The sequence below is a fragment of the Rhinolophus ferrumequinum genome (genome assembly GCF_004115265.2).
Source record: "Rhinolophus ferrumequinum isolate MPI-CBG mRhiFer1 chromosome 3 unlocalized genomic scaffold, mRhiFer1_v1.p scaffold_36_arrow_ctg1_4, whole genome shotgun sequence".
Lineage (NCBI taxonomy): Eukaryota > Metazoa > Chordata > Mammalia > Chiroptera > Rhinolophidae > Rhinolophus > Rhinolophus ferrumequinum.
This window is the reverse complement of record NW_022680354.1, coordinates 1,312,686-1,335,000: the sequence shown is the minus strand read 5'-3', so window position 1 is coordinate 1,335,000 and position 22,315 is coordinate 1,312,686.

Here is a 22,315-nt window from a genome sequence, read left to right as displayed (position 1 = left end):
ATGACACTCTCTGAAAGTGCCAGATGATTAGATGCTAAAGGAAGAGTGCAGAGGAGTTGGAATTGCAATTAAACACGCACTTCATGTTACCCGAGGAAGGAGCCATTTGATTTTGCGCCCCTCCCAGGCCTTCAGCTCCAGGACCCACTGGAAACTCGTCAGGGGATGGAGTCTAACGAGTTCCGTGCTATTCAGTTCTGGGCCAGGTTGGTGTCTGGCACCCGAGCTCATGTGGCTGTCACAGCAGTGCTGTCAGCCGGCTGATTCTTTAAAATGATGAGTTCACTCTTTAGGAGATCTTGGTTCTTAAGAAAAATGTCGAAGAATTTTCAGAAACAGCAGCTCTCAGTAATCGTTTGTTGATCTGAGGAGCCTCAGGCCTGATTCACTCACTCAGATTCAACAACCCTTTACTGAGCGCCCAGTGGTTGAACAGGCAGGTCTTCCATCTGCTAGGCATGTAACCCCCTGGACTGAGGCTGGGACGCCTGTCACAGGCCACAGCATGGGGACTCTGGGACCTCCTGTCTCTCTACCATGGATTCCAATGGGACACGGCTGAGTACCAACACCCCCGCACCCCCCCACACACACACACACACGAACACACACACACACACACACACACACACACACGAACACACACCGCCGAACCAGGGCCTGGGTGGTGGCCACTGAGGCCGGGCTGTTCTAGCTCTGTCCCTTTCCCCTGGTTGGCTTGGGGAAACAACTCAATAGTTCCCCCTGTTGCTTAGTGTCACTTACAACTTGGGATCGTGTCACTGGTGAAGGATAGTTTCCATGTAAATGCCATTTGGGAAGCTTGAGGCCCTGTGCTGGGCAGAGGGGCCTGGAGTATATCAGCACCAACACACCACACCCTGGGATCAGACAGTCACAGACCCCAGGCGGCTGGACCCTCTCCCTGGTGTCTTCCCAGGAGGGCCTGGATGCTTCCAGAAGGAGTTTTCCGCACAGCAGGAGGGAGTCCCACAACCATTGCTGGGCCATTCAGAGATCATCTGTAGACTTAAAAATGTATTTGTAATTAACACAGGCTACGATTTTTGTCTACTTTCAACACTGGCTTTTGAACAGCGTGTAATGTATTCTGCATTCCAAGATTCATGTTGACAGCAGTTGATGAGTGAGCCATTAGTACTTCAGATTATGTGTCTGAAATCAAATCTCAGAGAGAAATGAATTGTGAGCACTGTGTGGAGATTTGTCCCCTCCCCCATCCAAATCGGGTGTCCTGGTATCTGGAAAAAGGAGTCCCAAGTCACATGCAGAAAGACTGCACCTGAATGCCCTGGTGAGTGCTGCTCCCGCTCCAGGGAGGCACCGGGAGGGATGTTTCCATGTGGGCTGCACAGAGGCCGTGAGGCTGTTACTTTTCCTGAGGTTCTGTTGTTCCAGTTCCCACTGTTGGAAAGCCCGGGGAAACACAGAAATGAAGCCAAACATGAGATAAATGATACCCACGCCGCTGCCTTCTCTTATGAAACCAAGGCTGGTAACAGGGTTCAAGCTCCTTCAAGAAAACTTTTCTTTAGAAAACAAACATACAAATGAACGAAATCACCTTTCCTCCCTTTGGGACGAATGACCCGAAGCCCTAATGTGTCACTCATCAGATGCTGTCAGTGTGTCTCTGAACAGAGAACATATAACACACTGTGCAGACCCGGTGTTGGAAGCAGATACAACCCCAGTCTATGCTACATGCCGGTGAAGCGTTAAGTCTACAAACGACCCATGAAACTTAGTTCACGTGGAAACCAACCCTGAACACTTTCAGACTCTAAGCATATATGCTTTATTTAAAACATAATCTCATAGTTTTTCAAAAGTTCTTTTCTGAACATTAAAACTTGTTTCTGAGGCGGCCCGATGGCTCAGTTGGTTAGAGCTCTGAACAACAGGGTCGCCAGTTCGATTCCCACATGGGCCAGTGAGCTGCGCCCTCCACAACTAGACTGAAGGACAACGACTTGGAGCTGATGGGTCCTGGAGAGACACACTGTTCCCTAATAAAATTTAACAAACAAACAAACAAAAAATTTGCCTGCATTTTAAAAGACACAAACCAAAAACTTGTTTCTTTGGTCCCACCCAGACTTTCGTTGTCGTGTCCATCACAGCGACAGTTCATGGGGTTTTGTCCTCCACTTCCTCCCATCTCTGTTGTCCCGCCGAGTTCCCGTCTTCTGGGGGGTGTCCAAACACCCACCTCACCAACCTCACTGACGAACCTTTGAGTAGCTCCTCCCAACGTATCTGTAAATTATGGAGCGATATGATTGTGCTAACAAGTCGTGGGTGTCAGAGCCCATAAATCATAAAGGAGGGGATTTAAAATGTAAGTGCACCTTCTTTCCACCTGCCCACAGACCATCTCACACAGCTTCCGGGTGGGCACCCCCTGCAGTGAACAGACTGAGGAGAGGCTCCTCTGGGTGGGTGTCACCCTTAATATGTGTCTGTTTTAGAAAAATGGGTCGTTAGCTTTATCTGATTACGATTTCAGTCTTTCTCTTTAGTGCTGCTTCGAATGGAACACATCCAATTGTCCCTTTGGAGAGGTCTTTTAAGAATCATTCCATGAGATTACTTAATTTTCTTCCGGTTTCCTCCCTGACTGCTGCACTTGTGCTCCAGAACAGACTAAGTCACTGAGCATGTCTGACCGTGGATTTCCCCGTGTAGTTTTAACATTAACCTGGGGTGGGGGGGGGTTGTCTAATTTTCTAGTCTTCATTTATTAACAACTTGCATTTTTTTTTTTTAGCTTTCAATGTCTTTGTGAATTAATTTCTCCCATATGTCTTTTAAGAAAAAAATTCCAGCATGTTATTTTAACACTGACTGTATTCGAAATGGCAAAGTACATACATGCTGCATCGAGGGGGTAAAACCTCAACAGCGTCCAGGAAAATCCTTGAAATTATTGTGAATATTTCATCTCCCACCAAGAGACAAACTCTTCATTTTCAACTAGAACCATCTTTTTCTTTTTTATGTCACGAGCATTTTTACTAACATTTCTAAAGAGTGACACGCCAATGAAAACTGTGCCAATAATAGGAAGCGTGAATCCTCCCTGACTGCTTATCACGTGCTTCGCATTGCAGCCAAGCAGTTCACAGCCTTCACCTGTCCCATGAAGTCTCCCTGCCTGTGGGTGGCTGGTCCCGGCTCTCTGTGAACATAAGGGTGACCAGAGATAAGGGCCTTGCTGTGGCCACAAAACAGACATCTAATCCTCATCTCTGTTCCTGCAGATGGCGGCGGGACCCACCCAGGGCAGCTATCCCCAAGCAGCCCCCTTGCCCAACAGCTGGCTCCTCTCCTCCGTAAGTTTCCCTCTTTTCTCTCCATCATCTCGGGCTCCGGGGAGCAGAGCCACCATGTCCACTGAGGGTGCTAAGAACTTCCTACTGGCTCCTGACACCATCCTTTAAAAGTGACAAGCAAGAGAAAGACAGCAGACTTGGAGCTGCAGACACCTGGCCTGGCCCTCCAGCAGGTGGTTTAGATAATGAACTTCACTGCAGAAATGAAAAGGCTCTGAGCTCTGGGCTGGGGTAACTCTGGGGGAAGCAGATCGTTCAACATCCATGGGCACTGTTTTGGGGCATGTCTGCGTCATCACAGAACTTCAGTTCATAGGGTGTGAGATGATGAACAGGACACACGGCTGTTGGTTCACACAGACACAGGGCCGTGAAGGAAACATGGGAGTGGTTCGGAGCGTGGTACCAAGTCCCAGGTCGTGCACCTTTAAAGATACCGCAAACTTTAAGTTTCTGGGGGAATTGTGTCCCGCAGAAGATATGCTGACGTTCTAAGCCCTGGACTTGTGAAGTACCTTATTTGGAAGTAGCGTCTTTTCAGACATGATCAAGTGAAGATGAGGCCATTAGAAGGCCCAAATCTGGTGTGACTGGCATCGTTATAGGAAGAGGAGGTGCCATGTGAAGACAGAGACCCAGGGGGGACGCCAGGTGACAGCCAGAGACTGCAGTGACACAGCCATGAGAGGGACATCCTCCCGAGACCCCTCCCAGAGAGCAGGTCCTGCGACACCCAGATTCCAGACCTCTGGCCTCCAGAATGGTGGATTTAAGCCCCTCCCCGCGCCCCCCCAAGTTTTTGGTGCTGCATTACAGTGGCCCCGGGCACCATCCTGGAACCACAGGACAGGTTACGTCCTATACTGAAGGGACCGTGAAATGCCAGAGAGCTGTGAGGGGGACTCTCGGCGTTTGATTATTTCTCAGCTTCAGCTTAGGACATAGTTGAAGAGAACAGAAGAGAGTTGCCGTGGTCAGTGTGTCACGTTCAGGAAAAGTGCAGTCCGTTCTCACTGGGGAGTCTTGCCAGTACCCGGAGTTTGACGTCCCAGGTCCACAGAACGAAAACGTTTGTTCCCAGTAGGTGACGTCACACAAACAACACAGCTGCTGGGCCGGTTCCCATCTGAATATCTCAGGGCCCTTTGGTGCCCCCACCTCACCGGAGACATACCCCTGACCTGTCCTACACCTGAGGTCCCACGGCTCCGGCCACCTCGAGAGCCGGTGGACGTTGGGTGTTGATGTCACTATTTCACTGAGTTTTCGACAGAATGAGGTGTGGCTATTTCACTCCTCCCCACCTTCTCAATCACCTTTGCTGTTTCAGAATCAGGCCATCTTGGCTGTGGCTGAAAAGCAAGGCTCTGCGATAAAAAGTGCTGGCGCGTCCAGCTGTCACTGGTCAGCCCCTTTTCAAGCGTGTCGACTCTTCTGGGAGAGGGGCAGAATCAGGGCATTCCCAGCACCCCAGGCCTGACCTGCTGGACTCACGTCTCCGGCAGGCCCCACCCATTAACGCAAACGCGCACGTTTGGATGCCAGCTTTCTTGTTCCCAACCCTGCAGGGCCGGGTCGCGGATAATAGGTCTACGCACACACTGTCTGGAGGCAGGTGCGGCCTCCGCGTTTCCAGGGACTGATGTCAGCCTGGCTCCTGCCCACAGGCCCCTGTGGGATGAGTGCGGCTCTGTGCACCCCACCCTCAGGCGGCCGGGAGTGCTGGGAACCTGACCCCTTTGTGAGAGGGCCAGGGACTGTCCGCTGCTGACGGCTGGGTGCACACCCCCGGCCAGTCCTGCTCTGAGGCTGAGTTTCTCTTGGCCTTTACCCACCCCTGTTCTGTAACCAAACACCACCAACAGAAAGTTAGGCTTTCTGCTTGTTTTTCACCTAAAATGCTCTGGGCAGCATTCTAAACACTGGAATTTGAAAAGAAAAAAAAATTGTTTTTAAATAGCACTCTCCACTGGGGGATCGTTCTCCAGATCTGACATTAACCCACGCCTTCCTGAAGCACTGGGCACTTTTACTGGGTGCTTTCTGCAGGCCAGCATGTGCAAAGCGCTTTTCTTGCTTTTTTTCTCATTTATATTCACGAAAGTTCTATGAGGTGTTTATTACCACCATTTAACAGATGAAAAGACAGGTTCAGAAAAGAGACATAAAATGTAGGTTGTAACACTGGGCTGTTGTAGGGCGGAGGGCCTAACAGGGATGGGGCTTGTGTGGGGGGGTCTGGGGGCGGGGTCCTGTCCACCTGGACCACAACCCAGGTTTGCAGGGCTGTGAAGTGAAAGAAAAATTCCTAGGGCCGGCCCGGTGGCTCAGGCAGTTGGAGCTCCATGCTCCTAACTCCGAAGGCTGCCGGTTTGATTCCCACATGGGCCAGTGGGCTCTCAACCACAAGGTTGCCAGTTCGACTCCCACCAGGGATGGTGGGCTGCGCCCCCTGCAACTAGCAACGGCAACTGGACCTGGAGCTGAGCTGCATCCTCCACAACTAAGACCGAAAGGACAACAACTTGAAGCTGAACGGCGCCCTCCACAGCTAAGATTGAAAGGACAACAACTTGACTTGGAAAAAAGTCCTAGAAGTACACACTGTTCCCCAATAAAGTCCTGTTCCCCTTTCCCAATAAAATCTTTAAAAAAGAAAAGAAAAGAAAAGTTCCTAAATCATGGAGAACAAGGAAACTTCCAACAGCCATGCCAGAAGGAAGGCTTGCTTATCTTTTTCCTCTCTTTGCAGGAAACACTACAAAATACTTGTCACCATCAGCACTTAATCAGTAAAAGGGCAATTTCCCTCTCTCTTTTTTTTTGTATTGCATTTGTCAGCATTTGAATAGTTATAACTTATTTTGATTTCTTTTCTAGTCTAAATAATTTTTCTCATTTTTATTTCGCTCTGTGCCCGTGTTTCGCACTCTTTTCTTGGAGACCCCCCAAGTTATATCAGTTTCAGGCCTTCAGATCCTCCTCATGAAAAACTGGGGCCATGAGTCTGGGAGAGCAGGGTGCAGGGGAGGACCCCAGGTCCCAGCAGCCATCAGGGACAAACAGAATGTGAGGGGGTGGGAGGGTTGTGGCCACTACACGACCCCATGAAGAGTTTTAAGAGAATAAAAAAGGATTTTGAGCAGCTGCTATGAGTTTGGAATTTCAGGGAGTGGCAGAGATGTCAAATAAGAATTTTGAGGAGTACTGCTTGTGTTTCCGCCTGGGTGTGTGTGTTGGCGGGAGGCCGAGAAAGAGAAATCCAGAACTCAAGTATTTCTGAAACTTTTTTTCCAGCAGCTAGACGTCGTTACTTCAGTGTTACTTTAAACTAAGATTGAGCCTTGTGGGGCCTGGGTGTTTTTTTCAGGTCACTTGGTGATGGAGTGTCCGGGAGTCCAGAGTGCAGAGCTCTCTGGAGCAGAGGCAGGAAGGTAGAAATGAACAGATGTCCTCAGCTTTAATTAAGGTGCGAACTGTCACCAGGCATGGATGTGACCTAGGCCCTCACACACTGCGCGTGCTCAGGAAAACATTAAGGTGTATGGCCTTCCTGCCCTCTCCATTGTTGCTGCTGCTGTTAGGTTAATGCCTTCTGACTCTCCCGTGTGGATTTTCTTGTCAGGTGATTAGCTGGTGGTTTTCTAGGTTGCATTGCATTTTTGCTGCTACTGGATTATGGTCTCAGGAAGGCTGTCTGCAGCCTTAATTCAGTATTCATGCTGCATATGGGTGAAGGTAAATGGAAATAAGCTAATTTGAATTTTTCAGCCTCGTCAGAGGCAATGAGGATGGTGGAGGAGTCCAGTGGTAAATCTGCGTGCGTCCGTCTCAGGCTGGGCCGACCCCCTGCTTGTGGCTCTGTTCTGCTCACCCTGTCTTACAGTGTCCTGCTTCCTGCCTCTTGGGAAAACAGCACAGTAACTTCTGTTCATTCCTCTTAAATGGTGGTTTTGATGATTGCAATAAATTCCTTATTCTGACATTACATTTGGTCCCAGAAAATATAAGGCTAATGGACCCAGTGAACTCCAAAAGGACAGGATAATAATACAATGGTTCCCCATTCTCCGAGGTTTTGATTTCTGTGGTTTCAGTCACCCACGGTCATCCATGGCCTGAAAAGAGTGAATGGAAAATTCCAGAACTAAACAGCTCATGAGTTTTCAACTGCACACTCCTCTAAGCAGCGTGATGAAATCTCTCCACATCCTGCTCTGTCCTGCCTGGGACACGACTCATCCCTTTGTCTGGTGTCTCCACTTTGCAGACGCTCCCACCTGGTAGTCACTTAGTCGGTTATCAGATGGACTGTCACAGTATCACAGGGCTGTGGTCAAGTCACCTTATTTCACTTAAAAGTGGCCCCAAAGCCATTCACATACCTTTTTTCCCAGTATATTGTTATAATTATTAGTTACTTTTGTTAGTTATTATTAGTTATTATTGTTAATCTCTTACTGTGCATAATTTATAAGTTAGACTTTATCATCGGCCTGTGTGTATCGGGGAAAACACAGTGTATATAGGGTTCAGTACTACCCGTGGTTTCGGGCATCCACTGGGGGTCCAGGAATGTATTGCCCGCAAATAAGGAAAACGACCGTATTTGCTGCTGACCTTACGGAATGCGCTGTGCCGAGCCAAAGGCATGTTTTCCTCTGAGGCATGTAGTATTGACCTCATTTGATGGATGGGAAAATTGAGACCCAAAGGAGGAAGAAACTTGCCATACACAGGTAGGAAGTGGTGGAGCCAGGATTCGGGCCAGGCAGGCAGAGGTTTGAAGCCACACCCTTCCAGAATCCTGACTTTGTGGACAGAAATCACCCGTTTGTACCAGTATGTAAATCTCCGTAGTGTGTTCTCTTTCACAGTGGGTGGGATGTGGCCAGCTCACTCCTCGCGTCTGAACGGCAGTGAGGTGTGGCGGTGTCCTTGTGCCCGCGGCAAATCCTAGTGTTCGGCTCAGTGACTGGACAACCCGCAGAGGCCCGTCCATGCTTGGTGGGCGCCTGAGGTTCGTGGTCTGTGTGGTGGACGTACAAGGTGCCGTTCTCGTGGGTGCGGTGAAGGTCAAGGAGTGTGCAGATGCAGGGGCTGAGGACGATGCCGGCTCTCGGAGCAAACGGTGGGAAGGAGTGACGGCTGAGAGCTGCCTGCCGCTCACAGACGCTGCAATCCACTCGATTGCTGGCCACACGGTAGAAATTTTGGTGCTGAAAAATGTAATTTTAAATAAACCATCTGAAAAATCTCTCAAAACTCAGGCCTTTGTGGTGACTCTTAACAAGGCAGTGTGGTTTTATTAGCGCACCAGGTGTCTCAGTTCAGCTTCACAAGTGACCACAGACTGGGCGGCTTAAACAACTGCCACTGATGTCTCATCGTGCTGCCGACTCGAAGTCCGAGATCGGGGCGCTGGCAGCGCCGTGTGTGCCGAGGGCCAGTCCCTGCTTTGCAGAAGGCCACGTCCTTGCTGTGTCCTCCCACAGCGGACAAGGAAGAGGGGGAGACAGAACCTAATCCCTTCATGGGAGCCCCCCCACCACCGACTTACCTCCTCCCAGTAGGATCCTGTTGTGAGTTTGGGGGGACTCACACGTGCAACCCACCACACTCGACTGTTTCCAATAGGTGTTTCTTTTTCTGGTTTTGCTTGTTTTTAATTATTACTGATTCGGACAAACTGGCATGGCCGTTAGGCTGTGTGTCCGGGAAGTGACCTTTCCTTATTCTGGAGCCACAGTCAGCGAGGACGCACAGCCTCCACCTCCTACATCTGCTGCTGTCAACTTTATCTCCCCACCCTGTTGTTATCTGTGGGCCTTTGGAATTCGTGTACATTGGAGTGAGTTCCTCTTAAAATGCGTCCCATCATTTCAACCTGTCACGATCATTAGCTCCTTCGGAGCACAGATAACTCCTAATTCATCGTTGTATTCCCGGGCGAATACCAAGAAATACACTGCCAGATAAGCACTCCTGAATCTCATTTGGTTTTTCTTGACTTAGGAAAGATTGTGAAGGCCCCTTGATATTTTCAGTGACCTGCTTCGTGTGTAACTGAAGACAGGCTTTTCTCCCCCTTTCACTGGGGGTCGCAGGCTGTTACCTCCGTTGCCTTATCTGCAAAATGAACGGGCTGTGTTCATGGCCTGGGAGGTTCCCTCCACTCATCATTATTCGTTTGCTGTGATTCTGGGTCACCGCTTTCTTTGGTGGGGTAGGGTCCACGCAGACAGCCTTCGGGGCGCGTGCTCCAGTGTGCCAGCTGCAGGAGGGACCTCACTTCCTGTCAGCATCGCCCAGGGCAGGCTCCTCCTGAACAAAACCCTTCATCTGCGTGTTTCTCTAATGGCCACAAAGAAGCTCTTTTATGGCTGTGTCTGTGGAAATTCCACGCCTGGGTGTGAGCATTAAAATCTATACAAAACAGAAAACAGGGATGTGGTCGATCCTTTAAACGTGGGATTTCTAAGTTACATTCCCAGCAAAATGTTTTGGTGATTTTTTTTTTTTTTTAATAAAACACAAGAAGAGATATGTACCCGTGCCTCTAGGCAGCACGTTGTGCTGGATGCAGGGTGCCAGGCAGCTGTGGGGGAGGAGAGCATGGAGGACAGGAAATCAAGTGGAGGCGTGGATGGATCCCCCAGTCTGCAGTTCACATTCTGAGTTGAGACAGTGTTGTGATTTAAGGCTATTGTCGGGCTACCCACTCCCCAGGGGTGAGCAGAGAATTCATGACCCTGTCTGAGTTTTTGTCAGGCGCAGAGGACAGAAATCCCTACTGAATACGGTTTCAAAGGACAGTGGGAGACTGAAGCTAAAGTTTTATTTGGTTATCTCACAAATTGTGTTGTCGAAGGTACTGTTTACATGTGTCTACTCTAGGCCAGGCTGTAACGTCCCTGCAAAGAAATACCCTTAACCTTCAGATGAACCTGTAACGAAGTTATTAGTGTTATGATTGTCATTTTACCAACAGGGAAACTCAGGGCCCCAAAGATAAATTTCTTGCCCCAAAAATAGTTGACGCTTATGTATTGCCTACTGTTAGCTAGGGTTATACTTTAGCTCCTCTAGTGTCTGAAACAGCTGGTAAACCTAGAATTATTGTTTGAATTGTCAGCGCTGCTGGTTGCTGGGGGCCCATGAGGTCCCCTCTTGGCATGTCACTTGTCACTTGGGGCAACATTAGCATCCTGGGTGCAAGGTGAGCATAGGGATCAGTTAACAGCTTTCTTCTACTACCATTAAAAAAAAAAAAAAAAAAAGCTTTTTATCTTCTGCACGCACCACCGCGGAAGGAAGGAGATGTGATAAATTGTGCTTGGGCTGTTGAAGATTTCCATCTGGAAATACACACACCACTTCCGCTCATGTTCACTGACCAGAGCACATCACAGGGCCACATCCAACTTCACAAAGCGTGGGAAGACCTGCCTGTCACGTAGCCCTCACGGTGTCCCACCGGTCCTATGATGGAGGAACACGAGTTTGAAGGTGTTCTGAGAAGTATATGTATGAACTATCTGTGGCAACTATCTGTTAGTGTTGTAGATGAAAAAGGGGCCACACACTAAATCTGACGAGCTCAGGGGAGCCGCATGGCAGGCCCTACAAACTCAGAGACTGACAGTAGCCACACAGGATGGTCTGAACTTAGAAACTCCTAACTAAAACTGGGTCACGGCAGGTAGTCATGTCGTAGGCCTGTAGCTTCCTTGACAAAGGTCAGTTTTTTACCTTAAGGGAGTCTGTCTATTGTCTTTTTGCATCTAAGATAACCGCCCTTGGAATGTCAGAATCATCTCTTTTTCTGGACCACTCAGGGCACAACCCACCACACCAGAGCACAGAACCCTTCATTGTAATCTTGTTCCCCGAATACCATCTCTCTGTGAGGTAAAATGTTAATTATTAACTATCCTGTACCCACCAATGTAAAAGAAGTGTGTGTCAATCCGTTTTACTTTTTATCCAATCCCAGAGATTCCCCGCTTTGCTTTCTCCCACCCCCTTAATCCACCACCTATGGATTCCATGTAACCTTCCTTATGTCTCCTTCGATTCTCATGTAAAAAATGAGCTGCAAAACTGCCATTCTCTGGAGCATTTTCTCAATCTGTTGAGATTTTGCTTCCCAGCAATCGTCATCAGTTTGGCTCAAATAAACTCATTAAACTTCTCTACAGGTTTGGACATTTCTTAGGTTGACAGTTTAAATTAAATTTGTTTTTTCCCAAAAAGCCCAGAAAGTGTTACAGAAAGGCAGTCTGTGTAGCTATAAGAAGGGTTCGTAGGAGAGCTCTGTCTCTGTATTCACTACAAGTGCCCTCAGGACGAGCCTGGCCTGAGGAAAAGCCACGTCTTGTCAGACACCCCACGGGGACCCCAGGTCATGGGATGTGAGGTCTGGGTCCCAGTGCAACTCTGGCGTCTCTTCCACTGTGTGGCTGGTGAATCTCTGCTCCAGACCTCCCATCATGCTGTTTACTGAGAAAACACAATCCGAGAAGAAAGAAACAATCGGGAAGCTCTTTGTTTTAAATGCTAGCTGTAGGGAGTGCAGGCCAAAGCCATCCGACTTGACTGTCAAGAACTCGTGCGTGCTGAAACCAGGCCAAGCTAGACTCTCAGTTTCTGCCAACCAACAAGGAAAAGGGTGATTTTTTATTTTTTTATCTTGTTGGGAACAGAGGAAATCATTTTCTCGTCCTGTTTTTTTTCCAGGAGATTTATTTAAGTCCCTGCGTGTGCCCCTGAGGTGGTGCTAGTGCATATGCGTTGTGGAGACTGCTGGGCGGGTTGATTTATTAACGAAGCCTTTTGCTTGTATTTCAACGCAGCTTTGCCGTGGAAAGCGCTGAAAGAAAAAAAAAAGCAAAACAGCTTTCAATGAAAGGAAGAAAAGTGTTCACATGAGGGACAAGCTGAAGATAGGAAGGCTGATTTGCTGTCAGATTGGGTCTCAGATGTCTGTTCCACCCCCGAGGGCACAGCCCCTTTGCAGGCCACCTCTCAGCGGGGGACACACCTAAACAGCAGCTGAGGTGAGTCTAAACTTGTCTATTTTTCCAATAGAAAATTTCCAGCGTCGATTGCGTTTAATTCAGGAGTGTTGTTCCCTCATTCCTTTTCTTTTATCAGTGTCACATTTCAAATGTGTGATCTGAGAAATATTTGGAAAGCCTGGCTCAGCACAAAGGCCCTGAAGCCAGGATGCCTAAGGGCAGGTGCCCTTCAGGACGTCCAACTCAACCTTGACCTAGAAGCATCCTAATTAATAGTGCCACTGGTGGCGCGAAAGTGTCCTGCCCAGCTTTCATGGCTGAGTGAAGGGGCTTCCTCCTGGTGCGATGGCACCCTGGGTAGCGCCCTGGGTGGCGCCCTGGGTGGCACCCTGCGAAGGCTGACGGCTCTCTCTGTAGCACATATCTGTCTGCTTGTTTGTTTCCCAGAATCATGACTGTTGTATTTCAAGGTGCATCAGGCTGCAGAAAGTATAGGAAATAATATGAAGAACAACTGTATACGCACACCCCAGCTCTGTCAAGTTTTGTCATTCAGCCGCACTTGCTTCACGTATTTCAAAAACTAAATAGCACATCACATACTCAGGCGAAGCTCTCCGTGTGACTTTCCCCAATAGCATTCCTCCTCTTTCTACCTTCCCTGAGGCAGCCATCATCCTGAATTTGATATTTATCATTTGCCGCTGTGTTTCTACACTTTTATTACAAATGTATGTTTGCATAAACAATGCATAATTATTGTGTGTGTGTGTTTTAAACTTTATGTAAGTGCCATTATACTGCATGCACACTTCTGAAATTTACTTTTTTAACTCAATGTTATGTTTTTGGTTTTGTTTTTTCGCTTTATGCAGTTTTGGTTCACTCATTGTAACACTATGCATATGGTGGTGTAGAATATACCATGTAGTCAATTGTGGTATGACCACGTAGTCATTCATTTTTGCCCCCTGAAGAAAATGTATGCATTTCCAATTTCACTAGCACAAAAGGTAATCGCAGTTCTGTTTTATTTCCTTGTCAAGTTTTTGTCTGTTTTGGCATCAGGGTAGTGCTGGCCTCGTAGAATTCGTTGGCAAGTATTTCCTTTTCCTCAATATTCTTGAAGTCTTTGTGTATGATTGGTATTATTTCTTCCTTAAATATTGGTAGAATTCACCAGTGCAGACATTGCAGTTTTGTTGTGGGAAGGTTTTTAACTCTAGATTCACTTTTGTTAATAGCTATTGGGGTACTTAAGTTGTCTGTACTTCTTGAGTGAGCTTTGGCAGTTTGTGTCTTTCTAGGAATTTGTCCGTTTCGTCTACGTTTCAGAAATTGTGAGCACACGTTTGCTCATACAGTCCCGTCCTTTCATTATCAGTGGTGTGTGCAGTGATGTCATATCTCAATTGTGATATTGGTGTGTTGTGCCTTCTTTCCCCTTTTCTCTGGTCAGTCTGATTAGAGGCTTGTCACTTTTATTGATTGTCTCAAAGAAGCAGCTTTTAGTTTCATTATTGTTTTCCTGTTTTCATTTGTATTTCATTGAGTTCTGCTCTGATGGGGTTTAGGACATGCTGCCCTAAAACATGGCACCTTGGCAAACTGCATCTCATCAGCTGAAGGAGTTGGAGAAAAGCTTAGTGTCAGGAAGGTCACTCTGACCTCCTCGCTTGCCCTTCTTCCCTGAAAGCGGGGATAAATCTCCACGGTGAAAGGTCCCCTCTCTGCACCAGGAGGCAAAGACACGTCCTTATCAGCAGAGACAGGGAATTCAGGGCCCAGACGCTGCATAAACAAACCGTGTTAAACTAATCCTTTTCTTCCGAGGTTCTTCTTTACCCCCAGCCCAAACCCCTCTGTCTTGTCAATTCTTCACAAGTTTATTATTTCTTTGTCTAAAAGGAATAAAAGCTGCCTGGTTCTTTGAGTCTTTCTTCTCGTGTGCAGGCTGCTGTGAACATGTAAAAATTCGATGTGTATGGATATCCACAAATAGCTTGCTGAGATTCTGACTGGGGTGGCGCTGAATCTATAGATCAAGTTGAGAAGAACGGGCGTCTTGACAATACTGAGTCTTCTTATCCATGAGCATGGAACATCTCTCCTTTTATTCAGTTCTTTAGTTTCTTTCATCGGATTTGTGTAGTTTTCTTCATATAGATCTTGCCCATATTTTGTTGGATTTATACCTTAGAATTTCATTTTTTGACTGCTAATGTAAATGGTATTGTGTTTTAAACTTCAAATTCCAAAAATTCAAATTTGTGTTTCACATTTCCATTGCTGGTATATAGGAAAGTGATTGAATTTTGTATATTAACCTTTTCTACTGCAACTTTACTGTCATTGCCCATTAGTTCCGGGAGCATATTCATGATTCTGGATTTTCTACATAAATGATCGTGTCATCTGCAAACATAGACATTTTTACTTATTCCTTCCCAATCCGTTTACCTTTTATTTCCTTTTCTTGTCCAATTGCATTAGCAGAGACTTCCAGACAAAGATGCTACAATTTGTTTTCCACTCAGCGGCTGATGGACTTTTCAGTTGTTTCCAGTTTTTGCCTGTTGTGAATAAAGCTGCTTTGGACACTCATCTGCAGAGCTTGTGTGGATATATGTCCTCATTACCTGTGGATAAAGGCATGGAATGCTGTATTGTGTGAACAGGACATCCTGCCGTTCGAGACACCGCCAAGCTGCTTTCCAAGCCAGGTTTCTGATCAGTGCATATCGGTGGTCTTACTCTTTTTGGTCTAGTAAATCATCTCTGCCTTTTCTTGGAACATCTAGACCGTTTTGCATGGTTGCGGAAGCGGGAGGGTTTAAATCGACCCTTGGCCTAATGCTTTTCACTTGTCCCGTCCGTCCTTTGCTTCTGTTTCCTCGGTTTCATGTGCCTTCTCTAGGATTGAGTGTATTTTTATAACTCCGTTTTATTTAATCTGTTGGCTGATCATTCTGCCTTTCAGAAATTTTCAGTGGTTGCAGAGGAGCAGTGGCTTTCACTGGGGCCCCTCGCTCAGACGCGAAAGTTCTTTGCTTTGGATCTGGGGCCCTGCAGGCGCCCATCTGGCCGCTTACAGCTTCAGCGCGGGGGCCAGGCTGGGCTTCCTGCCTACGTGCCCCTGACTGGGGTCACTTCCATTCCCTCTTGTGAGCACTTGGCCACGGGTGCAGCTGGGGAAGAGCAGGCCCTCCTTGTGTCCAGCCGGCACCCTGACCTGTATTTATTTGCCTTTCAGAATCCATAGACCCCCTCAGCCACACTCCTTTCATCTGATTTTAGGGCCAGGATGCTTTAGTCCAGAACCATCGGAGACTATCTGTTTTGCTTCATTTTGTTTAGTGCAAGAAGCAGATGGTATAATGCTAGAGAACAGATAGAGGAGAAACCAGAATGACTCAGTTTATGCTTTATTTTTCACTTCCTTTATGTAAAAATGGCGTCAGACAGAAAGGACAGAGCAAACTTGTGGGAAATGAAATCCCAAATAGTCAGAAAATAATGTGAGAACACTTGCTTTCTAGAAGAGAACCGTCTGACTCAGACTTTTGAAAAGCCTTGGAAAGGAGATTGCAAAGCTCATGGAGGAAATCTTTATGGAATACTGAGGAATGAGAGAGAGAGACCAGGAGCAAAGAGATGGACAGATGTCCTAGCTTTCAAAATGAGGGTGGAGGCCGTTCAGAGGACTGCAGACGAGCTCGCTCGCTGTCTCTTGGTGGACAGTTTCAGTCTAGATGTTTCAGGAATGCCCTGGAAAGAAGGAACTAGCGTTGGCTCACTTAAAAGAAAAAGGCATGTCAAGGTAACCTTGTCTCCCGAGTATAATGTATTACGAGGTGCGGGGAGCTCCGTGTGTCTTAACCTGGGTCGGGCTTGCTCTGACTGAGGACAAGGGGAGAACAGTGGGTTAGAAATAATACTCTTCGGTGAATTCAAAGTTGGCTAAAGCATTATGCCAATGGGGTTCCATGCCAGCAGAGAAGACCGGTGGTCTGCCCTGGGGCTTTGTCCTGGCATCTGTCCTGCTCAAAATTGGTTATCAGTCACCTGAATAACGACATCAGTCGGATGCACACGGACGCCCTCTGTCTACAACAGTGGCACGAGGTCACGAGGTACCCGCACGATAAACCAGAATGATGGTCAGAGGATACGATTTTTTCTCTTTCCTCCGTATGTGATCCTGATGAGGCTGATGACGGAGCAGTCTAACGGACGTCTGCCTGTCACTGTCAGCACGTGTGCTCTTCCCTTTCTCCCCCAGTCCCGCTGCATCTGGGAAGATACACACAGCTATGGGGTGAGGATGAAGCCAGAAACAGAGAAAGGCAATGACAAATTAAGCTATAAAATAAAATCTGAACTTGATAACAGTAGGAAATCTTCCCAACAGTGAACTGCTTCTGAAACCAGGACTGGAAACACGTCACGTCCTGCATGTAATTTTTGTCATCAGACTAAGCAGAGAGCTGAAAAGCTTCCCCAAGGCTGGATGACTCCCGGGCAGACCTGTCTCCGCCTTGTCTTATCTTGGAACAGACTGCCAAACTCCCCAGAGAGCCCACGAACTCTAGAGGAGGGCTTACGCCCAACTGAGGGCAAATGGAGTGTCTTTTGTGGCTCACGGGGTCCTCCTGGAGGGCGTGACCGGAGTGGCCGGCTGAGTCACCTGTGTGCAGAGGCAGCGTGAGCCTGAGAGCACCTGGAACGCACGGTGGACCTTGCCGTTTTCTGCACGGTTCCTCAGAACTCCGAGCTAGGCTTTGGGCAAGTGTATGGAAAAAATAAGTAGGACGTTAAAAATATTTTGCAACACCTCAGTACCATCAAGCCACCAAACCATATGTGCAGCAAACATTTTAATTTTTAAAAGTTTTCTTACATGTTTTAGAAATCTTTGTTGAAAATGCTTGTACCGGTCTTGTTTTAAGCTCTTACTGCCAAGACTTATCCGAACAGAAGCCTTACTTTATATCTCAAACAGAATGTTTTGATGAGGAGCGTCTGGGACTGGTCTAACCAGTCTGCAGGTCAACAGGTAAGCGTGTGAGAACCCGTGAGTCTGCAAACCACAGCGCAGAGCTGAGCTGAGGCGTTTCAAACAACCCCTAAAACAACTGTGGGCTTTGGGATCACCCTGCCACTCAGTCAGGAACCCAGGGAGAAGACGGGACCCTGCTCTTGGGGAGAATGTTGATCCAATGCATCAAATATTGAAATATTTGAGAAATGTTTGACTACAGTGAACACAAAGAAGGCGAGTGAGTGAAGGGAGTGGGTTAGGTCAGTGCTCCTGCTGTGGGAGCCTGGCCTCTCCCCTCCCAAAGCGGCCTGGTCAGCTCCCTCCCTCATTGCTTCTCCTCATCAGTCCCTTCCCAGCTGCTTGGGGTTTCATGTGAAGTACCTGAGGGGTCAGACTTTCAAAGGGCCTCGGTTCACTGTGGACACACCGGGACCAGACCCGTTCTTGGAGCGCCCACTGTCCACTCGGTAATTCTCCACATCACGCCCACGCCTCACAGCCAAACTCAGGCAATGAAAGAGGCCAGCCGATCTTTTGTAGCTGTTTATTCAGTGGGGTTCTGTCAAGCGGGGTCTCTGGTCCCGCTCCCCACACAAAAATGCAGGGCATGGTGAGGCCAAACAGGAACACCCCCGGAGCCATAGATAGGGGAGTCACACCACTATATTCTCGCTGGTGGCTGGGTTGGAGACACAGGAAGCAGGAGCCACACGATCCGCAACCTGCCGTCCACTTCTCTGCCAACCAACCCCACTTGCTAACCGCAATCCGCACTTCCTAGCCCCCATTCGCTGCTAGCGCAGCCACGGCAGTTATATTCATGGCCAATGGCTCACTGTTTACAGCTGACGGCCAACTAGCCACAGCTGCTGGCCATTTGATCACAGTCGATGGCCATTTACTACCTGAGCCAGCACCTTTCCACGTGAGGCCGAGAGCCTGGAGACTGCACTGCTGGCTCTGTTTCCACAGGTTCTGATGTCTCCTGGGCAGATTCACTTATTACAAAATATTTTGACAAAATATTTTGACAACCTTGCTTTTCATCCTCAAGAAGTACAGAGTGCAACGCGAGGACTTGCCCCCGACCCTGGCCGAGGGTCAGTGGAGGCGGCTGCTGCCCTGTCTCGTACCAGTCGGGATGCTTTCCTTCCACAGCATTTGAAAAACTTTCCCAGAAAACATCGGCGTTATACTGTGTTATGTGTTTTTAAGTGTACAATGTTAGACTCTCGTAAAGGAATGTTGAAAATACTGTATTTTAAAATAACGAGCATAGGGAAGACTGATTGTTTTATGAATAATTGTGCAACCTAAATTAGTCAATAACTACTTGCTGAGTGCCCGTGATATGGAATGCAGCAGTAACCTGGAACAAATTTAATTGACGACACCTGTCCTCCCATGACGCACCTGACATAGCTCTGTGTTTAAAACCTGCTCATCCGACACCAGGCGTTCAGGGTGCAGCTTGCAAAGCCTGGGCTCCCGGTGTGCGCATGCACGCACAGGCTCTGTGACAGCACTTCAGTATCGCTGCCAGTGCTGCAACTTGGCAGATGCCTGAACCCACACTGAGTTGCAGTGTTTCACGTGTTTAATGACAGTCTGAGGATTCCGTGGTGGAAGGAGTCACAGAGCATATTCCGGTCACTGTGGAACTGAGCTGGAAGCCGTCGTGAGCTGGAGACCTGTCACGCCTCTCCACGATGCAGGGTAGCGTGCGCTCTCCCGAAGTTGCGGGGATGGTGAAGCGGGTGTGTCTCTTGCCGGCCGAGGTGCAGACTGTGTCCGATTGTTATTTATGGAGCCCCACCCCCACCCTGACATGCTGGATCAGGCTGTAAAGTGTTATCCAGAGAGACAGGACCTCCCCCTCATTTCAGGTGCTTGTTGTCTGCTGGAGAAAGTAAGGCATCAGCACGAATCAGTTAAGTGACCCTCAGACAGTGTGGAATTCACTGTCAAAATGGAACATTGCAGACAATAATGCTATAATGAGGTGGAGAAGTCTATTTATTAGAAACTGTCCATGAGGATTTTTCACACAGCAATAGGAGAAGTACAATTTCCAGGAAGCCCCCCAGCAGAGAGATGGGGACCACCAGGGGTCAGGGAGGTTCCAGGGGGGCCCAGCCCTGCTGGGGGCCAGGGGCAGGTGTCTGTGGCCACTCCAGGTGGGGGCGAGAGAAGCAGAAGTTCCTGCCTTGGGGAACGGGTACCTGGGGTCTCAGGGCAGAACTGACAGCAGGGGCATCTGGGAAGGTGCAGGACAAAACAGGACTGGCCAGGATGGAAAAGGGAGCTGTTAGAAGCCACTGGATTGTGAATCAGAATCCTTTCCTGTTCTTGGGAGCTGGTAACAGGAACCCAGTTTTAATTTGGATGTTGGACCGATTTGGGGTGCCTCATTGTTCTGACAGAAGGCCTGTGTGGCCTGGAAAATGCAGACTCTGCAGGTCGGTTGAGAAGGGTATCAGTGGGATGGAGGAGACACACCTGAGCTGATTCTGGAAGGGGAGGCAGTGGGTACGAAGTGGGAGGGCATTTCTGGGGAAGGGGCCGGCCTGAGCACAGGCTTGGGGTCGGGCGGCGAACAGGCCTGTTTGGGAGAAATCAGGAGGCCTGCATGGCTGGGGTGGCGTTTATGGTGGGGACTGGTCTAGAAGATCAAACCAGATGCTAGAAATTCTCAAGCACCTGGTTGGGCCGTTGTGTTTCAGCCAATAGGTGACAAGGTGTCACTAGAAAATGTCAAATGGAGACGTTGGATGATGGAAATCGAGAGGCTTGAAGCCGTCAGTAACAGAGCTATTGCCTTGGCGCAGGGGTGGGTCCCCGGAACCTGGATTAAGGACAGGGAGACTGAGAGGACATGGGGAGGAAGAACCGCTAACACCGCAGGACTAATGAGGGAATAAGAAACAGCACGAAGGGTAACATTTCCTGGGTGTCTACTCTTGTGTGCGGTGGGTGCATCCTGACCACAGTGCTAGGAACTTGAGTCGTTAATGCATTTTGTACTTGAGGAAACTAAAGCCCGGAGAGTCTGGGTGCCTTGTCAGCCTTTGTAGAGCTAACTGGTCGTGGAGCCAAGTTTATTCTGACCCAAAGCGTGTGCCCTGCACTGCCACACAGCATGTGGATCCAGGCTCCCGGAGAACCGGGAAAACCAGAGCGAGGAATTGCTTCAGAAGGGAAAAATGGATCATTTTCTGATTGTGTTGGCTTTGAAGTTCAAAATACCTTCCCACTGGAATGACGGGCTGGGCGCCTTTTCAGAAGTAGAGGTGGACTGTGGTCACACACACGGAGGAGAGTGGACGCTCGCTGTCTGTGGGGGAGGGCTGGGGGGCGAATCAGACTTCTAGTTCATGTTGATATTTGCTCCCATGTTGGGGAGCCAGACCCGTGGGTCCCTAACCCGTGAGCAGTGTGACCTTGCCATAGTTACAGGGCCTTGTCCTCCAGCTGGGGGCCTGGGCCCTGGTTCTCAGATTGTGCTCCCCAAAGCCAGTGCGGTGGAACCCCTTAGGAACCCTTGCCATGGGAGTGCAGAGGACGGGGGTGACAACACTCCCAGTTTCCTTCTCCCTCTCCTCAAATAACCCCTCCAACTACAACCTTCAAAGTGCTTTTGTGGGGTTTACTTACTTATATTTGTGGGGAAGGATTTATTTGGACAGAAGACTCCTTGCGTTCATCTCTGTCCATATTTGCAATGAACATTCCAGATGTTTCCCTGGACCCTTCCCAGTCTGACATTCTATGATTTGGGGCCAAGTGTCTCCCCTGGGGTGGGAGAAGGCAGGTTGGCAGGACCCATCCGCTGGGGCAGTCACAGAGATGCCAGCGCCACGGCCCGAGGGCTCGTGGGAAGTGCCGATTCGGGGGCCCACGTCTGAGCCCGGGATGTATACCCATGGCAAGCTGTCCTGTTGTTTGGTAACCCCCCGAGTCAGACACTGGTGTCGGTGAGACGAGACTGGAAGGAGGGTGCTGTGCACGGTTGGCAGACTTTCTCTGCTGCGTCTCCCAGTGACCGAGCCTGCCTCTGCTCCTGCTGGGGTCCCTCGGACAGCAAGAGAGCTGTGAGCACATTCTCGGGCCGGGTCGGACCGACTGGGGCCAGCCATGGGTAGGCAGCGGCACCGCTGTCCTGACGGTCAGAATCATGGAGGCTCAGCAGACACCCAGGAGGAACTGCTTTGCCCCACAGACTTGTGACACATAGCATCTCAGGGCCCTGGGAGACAGGAACACCTGTCTGTAACCTGACCCACAGCCAGGGGGACGAGTGACAACCCTGGCTGCCCTTCCGACACGGCATGTGGCAGACAGTGACACCTTGAGAGCCATTTGTTTGTTTGTTCGAGTCCCAGACTCACTGGAATGTACTGCTGTCATTCCCGACCTTTCCCACCGGTTCACACATCCTGACTCACTGTCTCATGCGCAAGACAACTTGGTCTCATCAGAGATGGATGGGGGCGAGCCGTAATAATAGGGTGTGAGTGTGTTAGGCCTGGAGGGCCCGGGGGGGGTCGCGGTCAGAGGATGGCTCCCAGCCCTGTCCTCAAGGAAGGCAGCGTGGCCTCTAATTTGTCCTGGGAAGTTCCAGGTTGAACAATAACTTTGCAGAGGGAGTTTATTACAAAGTACTTTCATATCTTTCATCTCATTTAACCCGCGAGGTAGATATTACACTTCACAGGTGAGCAAATTGAGTGTTGGGGAGATGGCTTTGCCCCAACCATCCGGCTGAGCCAGCCCTGTAGGGACGGCAACGCCCGGGCCTGAGACAGGGTTCCCCAGAGGAAGAGCCAGCAGGCTGTGTGTGCGCGTGTGTACGCGTGTGTGTGCATTTATTTGTTTTCAGGAATTAGCTCATGGTTCTG